Source organism: Felis catus, chromosome C2 (genome assembly GCF_018350175.1).
Source record: "Felis catus isolate Fca126 chromosome C2, F.catus_Fca126_mat1.0, whole genome shotgun sequence".
Classification (NCBI taxonomy): domain Eukaryota; kingdom Metazoa; phylum Chordata; class Mammalia; order Carnivora; family Felidae; genus Felis; species Felis catus.
The window spans coordinates 74,231,202-74,241,528 of NC_058376.1; the positions used below are offsets into that span (position 1 = coordinate 74,231,202).

Sequence of the window (10,327 nt, forward strand, 5' to 3'; positions counted from 1 at the left end):
TTGGTTTGCGTTTATTATCTGTCTTCCTCAGCAGAATATAAGCTCCATGAGGACTTATACTGCTTATGGCTCCAGCCCTTAGTACTAGAACAGTGTCCGTATTTCTAGGTTCTCCGTGAACATCTGTTGAAAAAGGACACACTTCAAAGCCTTTGACTCTCATATTAAAATATAAAACTCTCCATATGAAGGAGAGCAAGGACTCTTTTGGGAAGACTGAGACACCTCAGGAGACAGGGAGCACCACAGATATAGGTAGGAGAGGCCTCAGACAGTATCGTGGGGAGTGAGCTTAACGGTGTAAAGGGAGCGCAAGCATGCATGCAGGGACAGGTGGTCCAGAATTTGAACTTGGTCCATTCCTGGCACGTTTAGAGACTGAAGATGCCAGGGTCGAGGAAGGTCACTCTAGGGTCTGCCTGGAGTCCCGGAACCTTTTTTTTAACCAAGTTTGGAGCCTCGGGCAAGTCATCTAGCCTCTCTAGGCCTTACTCTGTCATGGCATTGGGATGATTGCTAAGTTTTGGGCCGCCTATGACTGCTCCATGTTCCTTCCACGGTGCATTCAGGAAGTACTTTTTTGTTTTTTTCATTAAGCGTGGATCGAGCCCCTACTGTGTTTGCCAACTGTGCTACAGGCTATAGGCACACAGCAGAGGACAAGGCACAGTCCCTCTCCTGACGGAACTAACAGAGAAGTCAGAAATTAAACCAATGGCAAATAAACGCGTCATCACCAGTTGTGTGGGGAAGGGGAGAGAATAGGTGCGACGCGAGAGTTTCCAAAAAAGAATACCTTGTGGGGACGGTAAGGTCAGATAAACCTACTCCAAAAAAAAAAAAAGGTAATAGTTCCTTAATTTAAAAAGTGTTCAAGCTTCGGGGGAAGGTGATGATGAGGTGGCTTTGAGGAGAGTTTCTGGCTGGGTCTCTGACAGTGGGGTGTGCATTTGGACAGATGCTTTCTGCCATCTCAGCGATGGATTCCTCTGTTCCCTATACGTGACAAGTTGGGACTTCCCGGAGCCAGCAGTGTGAGCTCAGGGGGTTATCTCTGGCCGAGGGGCAGGATGGGAAGGAGAAGGCGAGGAACAGTTTTCTTCTGTGTAGCAGATGAAGGTGAAACTTGGCATTTCAGCTTTTCTTGCCAATCCCCTGACCCCATGTGGCCCAACTCCTGCCGATAGGCATCAAAGAGATGTTCGAGACCGAGGCTCTCCCCCACCCCCCTTACTCAGTGTATGATGTTGTGGTGGGTATGAACCTTGGTACATAAACTCGTCTGTTCAAGAAATACAGCTTTCGTTTGTTTAAAATTATCTTAAAACCCTTCTCCACTATGACAGAGGAAATCAATCCCAGGCATGACCGGGGATCTCTCCTCTGCTCTCCCCCACAGGTCCCGGGGAAAGGCAGAATCCGCTGAACACTCCCTGGCTCGGCTCTCCATATGCACCACAGAGCCATCCTGAGGAGGCCCTGGCATCTCCCTGAAGGGGGAAAACCGCACAGGATGCTGGGAACCACTCTCCAGGTCTGAGAGAAATTTCTCACCACTCTCTTCTCCTGGGTCAGCATCTCTTGCTTCTGCAAGAGACAGCAGGAGACTTGATTTTCAGGTGACTTTTTTTTTTTTTTTTTTTTGCTTATTGTTTTATAGAAACCCTTGAGGCAGGAATCTCTACCTGCTTGGAAGGCTTGTGAAAATTCAGGAGAAAGGCGTGCAAATTAACACTTTAAAAATTGTCTTGCCATAGAACGGGGATTTTGCAATCTGGGACAATCTGGGAAGCTCTGCGTTTGTCGGAGTCCTAGATTTACCTGGGCCGATCACCTCTTTAAGCCTCATTTTTGTCACCCGCAAGCTAGTGAAAATCATAGGAGAGACTCCTCCATTGAATTGCCATGAGGTTCAAATCCGGATTGCATGCAAAATTCTTAGTACAGCGTCTCATACAGGGCAAGTACTCAATAAATGTTAGCTATGATTTTAATAACATATGGTGTTAGCTACGGTTATAAAATTTACACTTAACTTTTATCTCCTAGCTTCGGGATCACATGTATAAAGTTTGGTGGAGGGTGGTTTCCCTTGTGCTGCTAAACCCGTCCCACCTTCCCTGGACTGTGAACGGGCCTGGTGAGGCCAGCAGTGTTTTTCATATTCCTTGAAGAGCGGGTGCAAGTCTGGTCACGACTTCCCATCAACCTCCTTGTCAAACCCAGAGAGAGTGATGATCTATCCTCCTCAGAGGTTCCTACTTACTGTGTGGCAGCTTTTGAATTATAACCTCTCTTGTTCAGACAGATTTTTTTTTTCTTCCCTCTCCTCCTCCTTCCCCTCCAAAATACTACAAGTGAATATCATTTATATTGATTTTTTTTTAAAGCCTACCCTCCGGGCAGCTCATTCGCACCCCCAGAAAGTCTGGGAGGCCCGCCTCTGATTATATTTCTCCTAAGGCTAAGTCAAATTTTCGTTTGTTATGGAAATATTCAATCTCAAAAAACAGCCTCCAGTCCTTGGGACAAACATTGACTTGAGCTGTTCGCATGCGCTGATGACAGGAGGGGGGAGGAAGCTGGAAAGACGGCCAGGCTCTTAATGATAAGCACAGGCAGCAGGATGAAGCCTCAGACAGAAAGAAAGAAGGGAAGACAAGAGGGTTTCTGGGCCTGAGGGGGAGGAAGAGAGATGAGGAGAGACAGAGATCCATGGCGTAGGGATCTAGAGAAAAAAAAGAAAACAAGGGCAGGCTGCCTGTGTAGTTTTCTGAGTTTTCAAACTAAGAAAAGATCTGAAATGAGACAAGAAAAAAAATGCATGCAAAGAAAATGGCTTTAAAGGACAAGTTAACAGCATCTTTCTACATTGAAAACCGGCCCCAGAAAATTTCATTCAGGAATTGAACACATAGGTAGGTCTCATAGACTGGGTAAAAGTGCTCATTGCTTTCTGACTGTGAGTCATTCTGTAGCTCTGAATAGGTCATCTCTGCATGCATTTTCGACACTTCCAAGAAACGAGAAAAAAATGTTGACCTTACGTGTTTCGCTGATAATGTGCTTGAGGACTAGCTTTTATTTAGTGCCTGATATGTGTTAAGTATTTAGTGGACGTTTTATAAATGTGTCTAAATCCACCCTGAAAACAATCGCGTGTGGGAGATATTATTTTTCTTGTTAACAGATATAGGAAGCAAGGCTCCATGAGGTTGAATAGCTTGCCTAAAGTCCTGTGACTGGTAAGTACTGAAGCTGGGATTTAAACCTCGGCTGCCTTGGGCTCTGTGGACATCACATGGGGTGCCTTATCAGATGGGGCCTGAGCATTATGTTCCTGGTGTTCTATCACCTTCTCCTGCTTCCAGACTTCCAGGTAACCAAACTCCTCAGGGCTCCTTCCCTGTCCCAGCTGCATCACTCTAGATACTGGCCCGCCACGCCGCCCTCCCCTTCGAGCTTCCTGCACCTCTCCCTCTGAACAGCCCAGCCGGGCCAGCATTCCAGGTACCTTTTGAATATTTCTTTATCTGATAGTCTCCCAGTGATGTTGTTAATCCCTTGACAACACAGTGTCTTATTTTATTTTTATTTTACTTTATTTTATCTTGTTTTTTAAGTTTATTTATTTATTTGAGAGAGGCAGAGACAGCGCAAGGGGTGGGAAGGGGCAGAGAGAGACGGCGAGAGAATCCCAAGCAGGCTCCCTGCTGACAGCACGAAGCCTGATGTGGAGCTCGAACTCACGAAACCATGAGATCATGACCTGAGCTGAAACCAAGAGTCGGATGCTTAACCGACTGAGCCACCCAGGTGCCCCACAGTGTCTTATTTTAAAAGTTACATTGGGGGCGCCTGGGTGGCTTAGTCAGCTGAGCATCTGACTTTGGCTCGGGTCATGATTTCATGGTTCAGCTCATGAGTTCGAGCCCCATGTCAGGCTCCGTGCTGACAGCTCAGAGCCTGGAGCCTGTTTCGGATTCTGTGGCTCCCTCTCTCTCTCTGCCCCTTCCCTGCTTGTGCTCTGTCTCTCAAACATAAATAAACGTTATGAAAAAAAATTTTTAAGTCACATAGGTCAGTGACTTTTAAATTTTAGTTTTTTTTTATTGATCAAAATTAAACATGCATGTAATTTGGAGAGCCAAATAATTCTACAAGGGCTGTCTTGTAGAAACAGAAACATGCTTGTGTTTCTGTTTTGTCAGTTTTCAGCATTCACTCTTGAATTCCCACTATGAAAAGTCAGTTTAGCTCTTTCCTCCCCTGCCTCACCCCGCTTATACACACTCTCCTTTTTCCTTCCACTTCTTCTTAATATTGTTGCAAGTTAATGTAGTTTATTCAAAATTCAGTATTTACATTATGAAAATATAGATTATATTTCTGACAATAAGCCGTGATTAGTTTTCCTTTCCTGGAATTGGCAACTGTCTTATTTTTTCATTTGCTTGGTTTACTTTGTATTAAACAATCATTAAAGTTCAGACTCTTTGCCAAAGATCTAAATGCCCTCCACAGGTCTCCTAGCAAATTAATCTCTGTGCAGAAAACTCTCTGGAGCTCTGTGCTACAGCGGTGGCCAGCGGTGGCCCTCCCTGTGTGGTGTTCAGCTGTCGTGGGGTGGGGTGGGGTGGGGTGGGAGGGGAGGGCCTGCAGCATCCTGGGGCTCCCTTCACTGCCCTTCTGGGGTGGATTTCTTTTTTCCGACATCCTCGATTTATTCTCTTGTGAGGAGCTCATTTTCCAAGAACTAGATGAGAAATGGGGCCTGTAGCCATGTGTTTTATTTTTTTTTATTTTAAGAAAAAAAATTTTTTTAACATTTATTTATTTTTGAGACAGAGAGAGACAGAGCATGAATGGGGGAGGGGCAGAGAGAGAGGGAGACACAGAATCCGAAACAGGCTGCAGGCTCTGAGCCGTCAGCACAGAGCCCGACGCGGGGCTCGAACTCGCAGGGCCGTGAGATCATGACCTGAGCCGAAGTCGGACGCTTAACCGACCGAGCCACCCAGGCGCCCCTGTAGCCATGTGTTTTAAATCTCAGTATTTCCAGCACCCGCATCATAGGTGCTCAATAGATGTGAAGTAATGAAAGGGTAAGAGAAGAAAGGAGGACAAGAAAGCATCCGCAGAAAAACAGTTATCACAGATCTGAGAGATAAAAGGGAAACAATAATCCTGATAATTTGATAAGTGACTGACCTAAACCTTCTTTTTTTTTTTTTTTGGAGAGAGACTGACAGCTTGAGCAGGGGAGGGGCAGAGACAGAGAGAGAGAGAGAGAGAGAGAGAGAGAGATTCCCAAGCAGGCTCCACACTGTCAGGGCAGAGCCTGACACGGGGCTCTATCCCACAACCCTAGGACTACGACCTGAGCAGAAATCAAGAAAAAGTCTGCTGCTCAACTAACTGAACCACACAGGTGCCCCATGACCTAAACTTTTAACTTATGATTTACATAAGTAATAATGAAAGCTCATAAGAACTGCTGAATTTAGGGAACTCTTCTCATCCTTTCAAAGAGCTGTCCCAGGAAAAGTACCTCATGTCATTGCATTAAAATGACATTTAAATTCATTAAATCATTTGTATGCAAAATACCTACCTCAGTGCCTAACCTTTGTAGTACAGTTGACCCTGGAGCAAGGCTGGTTTAAGGTCCCAACCTCCTACCCAGTCAGAAATCCTTGTGTGACTTTTGACTCCCCCCAAATTTAACTTCTAATAGCCTACTGTTGACTGGAAGCCTTATCCATAATATTAACAGTTGGTTAACACTTTTGTATGTGTATTAAATACTATATTCTTAAGGTAAGTTAAGCTAGAGAAAAAAAAAACGTTACTAAGAAAATCATGGGGGGGCCGGGGTGGCTCGCTTGGTTAAGCACCCAAATCTTGATTTCAGGTCAGGTCATGATCTCATGCCCCGCGTCGGGCTCTGTGCTGACAGCTCGGAGCCTGGAGCCTGCTTTGGATTCTGTGTCTCCCTCTCCCTCTGCCCCTCCCCCACTCCTGCTCTGTCTTTCTCTCCTTCTCAAAAATAAATAAACATTTAAAAATTTTAAAAAAAGGGGGTGCCTGGGTGGTTCAGTTGGTTAAGCGTCCGACTTCGGCTCAGATCATGATCTCGCGGTTTGTGAGTTCGAGCCCCGCGTCGGGCTCTGTGCTGACAGCTCGGAGCCTGGAGCCTGCTTCGGATTCTGTGTCTCCCTCTCCCTCTGCCCCTCCCCTGCTCATGCTCTGACTCTCTGTCTTTCAATAATAAATAAACGTTAAAAAAAATGTTTAAAAATAAAATTAAAAATTAAAAAAAAAAGAAAATCATAAGGAAGAGAAAATACATTGCCAGCACTCTACCGTATTTGTGGAACAGATCCGCATATAAGCGCACCTTCACACTTCGAACCCATGTTGTTCCAGGTTCAACTAATGGAACTCGGTAACTGCCAATGACTTCCTTTCCTTCTCCTTTTAAGAACTCCAGGCCCTCTGACTTGACAAATACAAGAGTATCGATCATGCTGAAAATAGTTATAAAAGCTTAGACGTGGGTTCAGATGCAGTGAGGGCGACAAGCAGTGACATACCATTCTAACCAATGAGGAAGGTCCCCCACCCCACCCCAAGTCTGTCATGCTCTAATCTTGTTCTAGGAAATGCCCTTCCCAGAACCAACTCCACCCAGCTGCTGTTAGCACAATTTGCCTGCAAGACAGATGCTATCTCTGAGGCTGGCACCGGCCTCCTCCAGGACTGGAGCCCGTGATAGATGTCCTCTGAGGTTGACTGGGGAGAAGAAGCCGTTACATTCTTCTGCAATGTAATGCAAAACAGATCCGGCTTTGGCTCCGGCCAACACCAGGGAAGTGGACTTCATTGTAAAAGCCACCTTGTCAGCGTCAGCCCCGGGTGATTAATGACTCTTTAATCCCAGAGCAGAATACCTGACAAAATACGCTTGGGCCAAAAAGGCAGAACAAACCTAATTAGCCTGGTCAACCCACTCACAAGGTGTGGGTTGCCAAGGACCCCAACAGCTCGGAAAGGAAGCCTCTCCCGGCCTCTCCCTTTAGGTCTGTGAAAGAATCAAGTGGCCACAATGGGGAAGGGACTCCATTAAAAGCAGGGGCTGGCCAATGAATAAACATGCAGGTTACCGTGTTGATATTTCACTGAATGCCATTCTGAAGTGGGGTGCTTGGGGCCTCGGAGGCCGGCGCCCCCGGTATTGTACTGGGGGAGGGACTGGCCATTTGAAGTCAAGGTGAGGACATACTGGGGGCAGATGGAACCTGCTTTGTTTGTGAAAGAGTTTTTCTGCTATTTATGCTAATGAGTGGGAAACACTTCTCAAGCATTTCAGATGATTCTGTAATGAGGCCCGGCAGAATGTGCCAACATTGTTGGCCCAGGACAATTTTAAACTCCCACTCGCCACATTAGCAGCCCCTTTCTTTACATGAAGGCCCTTGGAGGGTGAAAGAGGACAATGAAGGAAGAGTGAAAACATCACAAAGAGAGGCTTTTGTTTCCCGTTCCTTTGAACCCTCTCAAAAGCCCGGTTTCAAGGGGTGTGTTGGGCCTGCCTTTCAACGTTACTGAACCCAGAATCCCCTGTTGTTTAGCAACATAGAAAGCTGACCTTAATTGACTTCACTTCTGAGCAGGCTTTGTAAATCACTCTGCCCCCGAGTGAAATTTCCTGATGGGGTCTGTATGTGAGATACACCGTTTATACACGGGACACCAACATGGCCGACGCACTGCACGCGCAATTTTCAGCTTACAGCCCACTTTGTGGACATTCTTGAGTTTACTTCTCGCATGCCGCCGATCTCCGAGTTAGGGATCACCCCGTCACATTTCACAGCGAAGACAGCCAAGCTTCAGAGAAGTTAGGTGACCTGACCAGAGTCACACATCAAGAAAGAAAAGGAGGTGTGGCCGGAACGAAGAGCTCCCTGACTTTTCCCACTCCGTCCCTGTTGTTCCAGGGGTTGTACCTGTTGCACGTGTGTGTGTGTGTGTGTGTGTGCATGTGTGCGTGTGTGCCAGAAAGACATGTCCAGAGAGGAGTTTGTTGAAAACATTATGCTTGAGAGAAAGAAGGGCACTGCTAGATTATGGTGACATTTTGGATTTCCTCCTTAATTTCTGGTCATGAGAGCATTTCCTGGATAAGACTTCTCCTTTCACTGGACTCTAGCTGTGCCCAGGTGATTCATCCCCACTCCTTCCTTCCTCAGCCTCAAGTCCTGAAACTACAGGTGCAGGGCCGTAATTCCACCTTCCCTACAGGGGAGGGCTTCCCTGAGCCTTATCACTTCCGGGGCGGGGGGGGGGGGGGTGGTGTTGTGAGGAAGGGAATCATCAACTTCGGCTGCAGTTCAGGCCTGAGAGGAAAGTCTCTACCCCCAGAGCCTCTAGACTAGTAACAACCAGAGTTGACTTTGATTTCTGACCAGGCTGGCGTCTTGGGCACATGATCTGCGCACTTGCAGTAGACTCTGTGCTCCAAAGGGCATGGCTTAATGCCGTGCTCTCACTATCTTGACCTTCTTAATACTTTCATCTTTGAACTTCTGTTTTATAAGCGAAGTCCAATAAAACGGCGGAGCAAGGGAGCTGTGTGCACTTCGCGTGTCCACGGAGTTCCTGGCTGCCCCACCGCATAGAGCGTTCTCCAGGCATCCCATGCGGGAATTCAGCAAAAGTCGTAGCAAGCTCAGTGCCCTGCGCTGCAACTGAGCGGGGCCCACCAGCGGGGCCCTGGAGAGGCTGTGCTTTTCTGTTGGGACCAGAATGGAAGAATGCCAAAAGAAGGCGACGGCGTTCTAAGAGACGCAACTGACCAGAGAGCCCTGTCATATCCTTCTTGCCCATGTGACCGCCCCCTGTGAGCCAGTCATTCACACTGAAGGCCATTAGGGACTTGAGGGGCCTTGGACATAGAGCAGATCAGGAGGCTGGCAGGGAGGGTTCAGGGAGGGCGTGGTCTGTGACAACAACCAACAGGAACTTCCCTCCACTGTTAGCGGTTCAGACTGGTAATCTCCAGCACAGCCTCTGCTGTGAGCCAAAGGTGGAGAGGGATGGCCAATGCGTGTGTACCGCGAAACGGAATAAAAACAGAGTTAGCTTTGAGCAGCACTTCCACGGTTCTGGAAAGAACAAAACACATACACGTGTCCGGGCTCCAAAGTCAAAGTTCTGTATTTTGGTGACTCTAGGTAAGGGTTAAATGCTCTTATGTTTGCATTGAGAACTGGCATTGTACAATTTATAGGGGAAGAGTAAAACTCATGCAAATGACGTCAATGTTTCATTTCTCTTTACTTGGAATGACATTAAGTAGCAACCACCTTCCCCCGCCCCCCACAACAAGTTGAGAGAGAGAGAGACCAAGAAAGAAAGGCAAAAGCTTTATAGGTTGGAACATTTCACAGTACCTTTTTCCTGCTTTGTGGACAAAGGGTCCAATACTTTGGTTTTGCACCGGTCCTGCATTCTGGGGCTAGCCCTGTTCTGAAAGAAGACATATGGAAATGAATAGTATGTACTTAAAAAAAAAAAATCTCCGGGGCACCTGGGTGGCTCAGTTGGTTGGGTGTCCAACTTCAGCCCAGGTCGTGATCTTGTGGTCTGTGGGTTCCAGCCTGGTGTCAGGCTCTGTGCTGTCAGTTCTGAGCCTGGAACCTGCTTTGGATTCTGTGTCTCCCTCTCTCTGCCCCTACCCCACTCACACTCTGTCTCTGTCTCTCAAAAAATGAATAAAGGTTAAAGAAAAAAAATCTTCTGTGATCACAGATCTCATGATTAATTCCAAAAGAACAGCACTGTGAATGGTACTGTCCTTTCTGTCTCATTTGGGTGCTACAGGGGCTGCTGGGTGGTGCTGAATCGCCCTGTGGCCAAAGGGTGGTGTGGGGGAGGCCACATGTCTCTACCGCCTAAGTAAACATGGGCAAGTCACTTATCTCGAGGCCTCTATTTTCTTAATCTGGAAAATGGAGATAACACAAGCCTTGCCTTTTTGTCAGAGGTTCTAGCAAAAAAAAACCAAAAAACAAAAAACCAAAAAAGATATAAAGATGTTTTGAAAAATTTAAGGTGTTGTGCATGTATAAAGTACTTTATAATTTTTAGTGTTATTAAAAAATCACAAAGCAAGAATTGTGAGCATTGCTGCTTCTGTTCCCTCTGATTTGCAAATTAATTGAAAATGAATTCCCACCAAATTTGCATAGATCCAAATTCATGTCTTCTTTTTTCTTTTAAAAAAAAATCTGTTAATAACTGTTTGGAAGATAGTATGGAA

General features: G+C 46.4%; 1 long non-coding RNA gene across 1 annotated transcript; it reads left to right on the forward strand.

Annotated features, from left to right (window-relative positions):
- The first annotated feature begins 2,577 nt into the window (after positions 1-2,577).
- Positions 2,578-9,321, forward strand: LOC109491707. Its single transcript, XR_002145172.2, has 4 exons — positions 2,578-2,918; positions 3,191-3,245; positions 3,372-3,510; positions 6,663-9,321. It is a non-coding gene; the product is annotated as an uncharacterized LOC109491707 (long non-coding RNA).
- Positions 9,322-10,327: the final 1,006 nt, after the last annotated feature.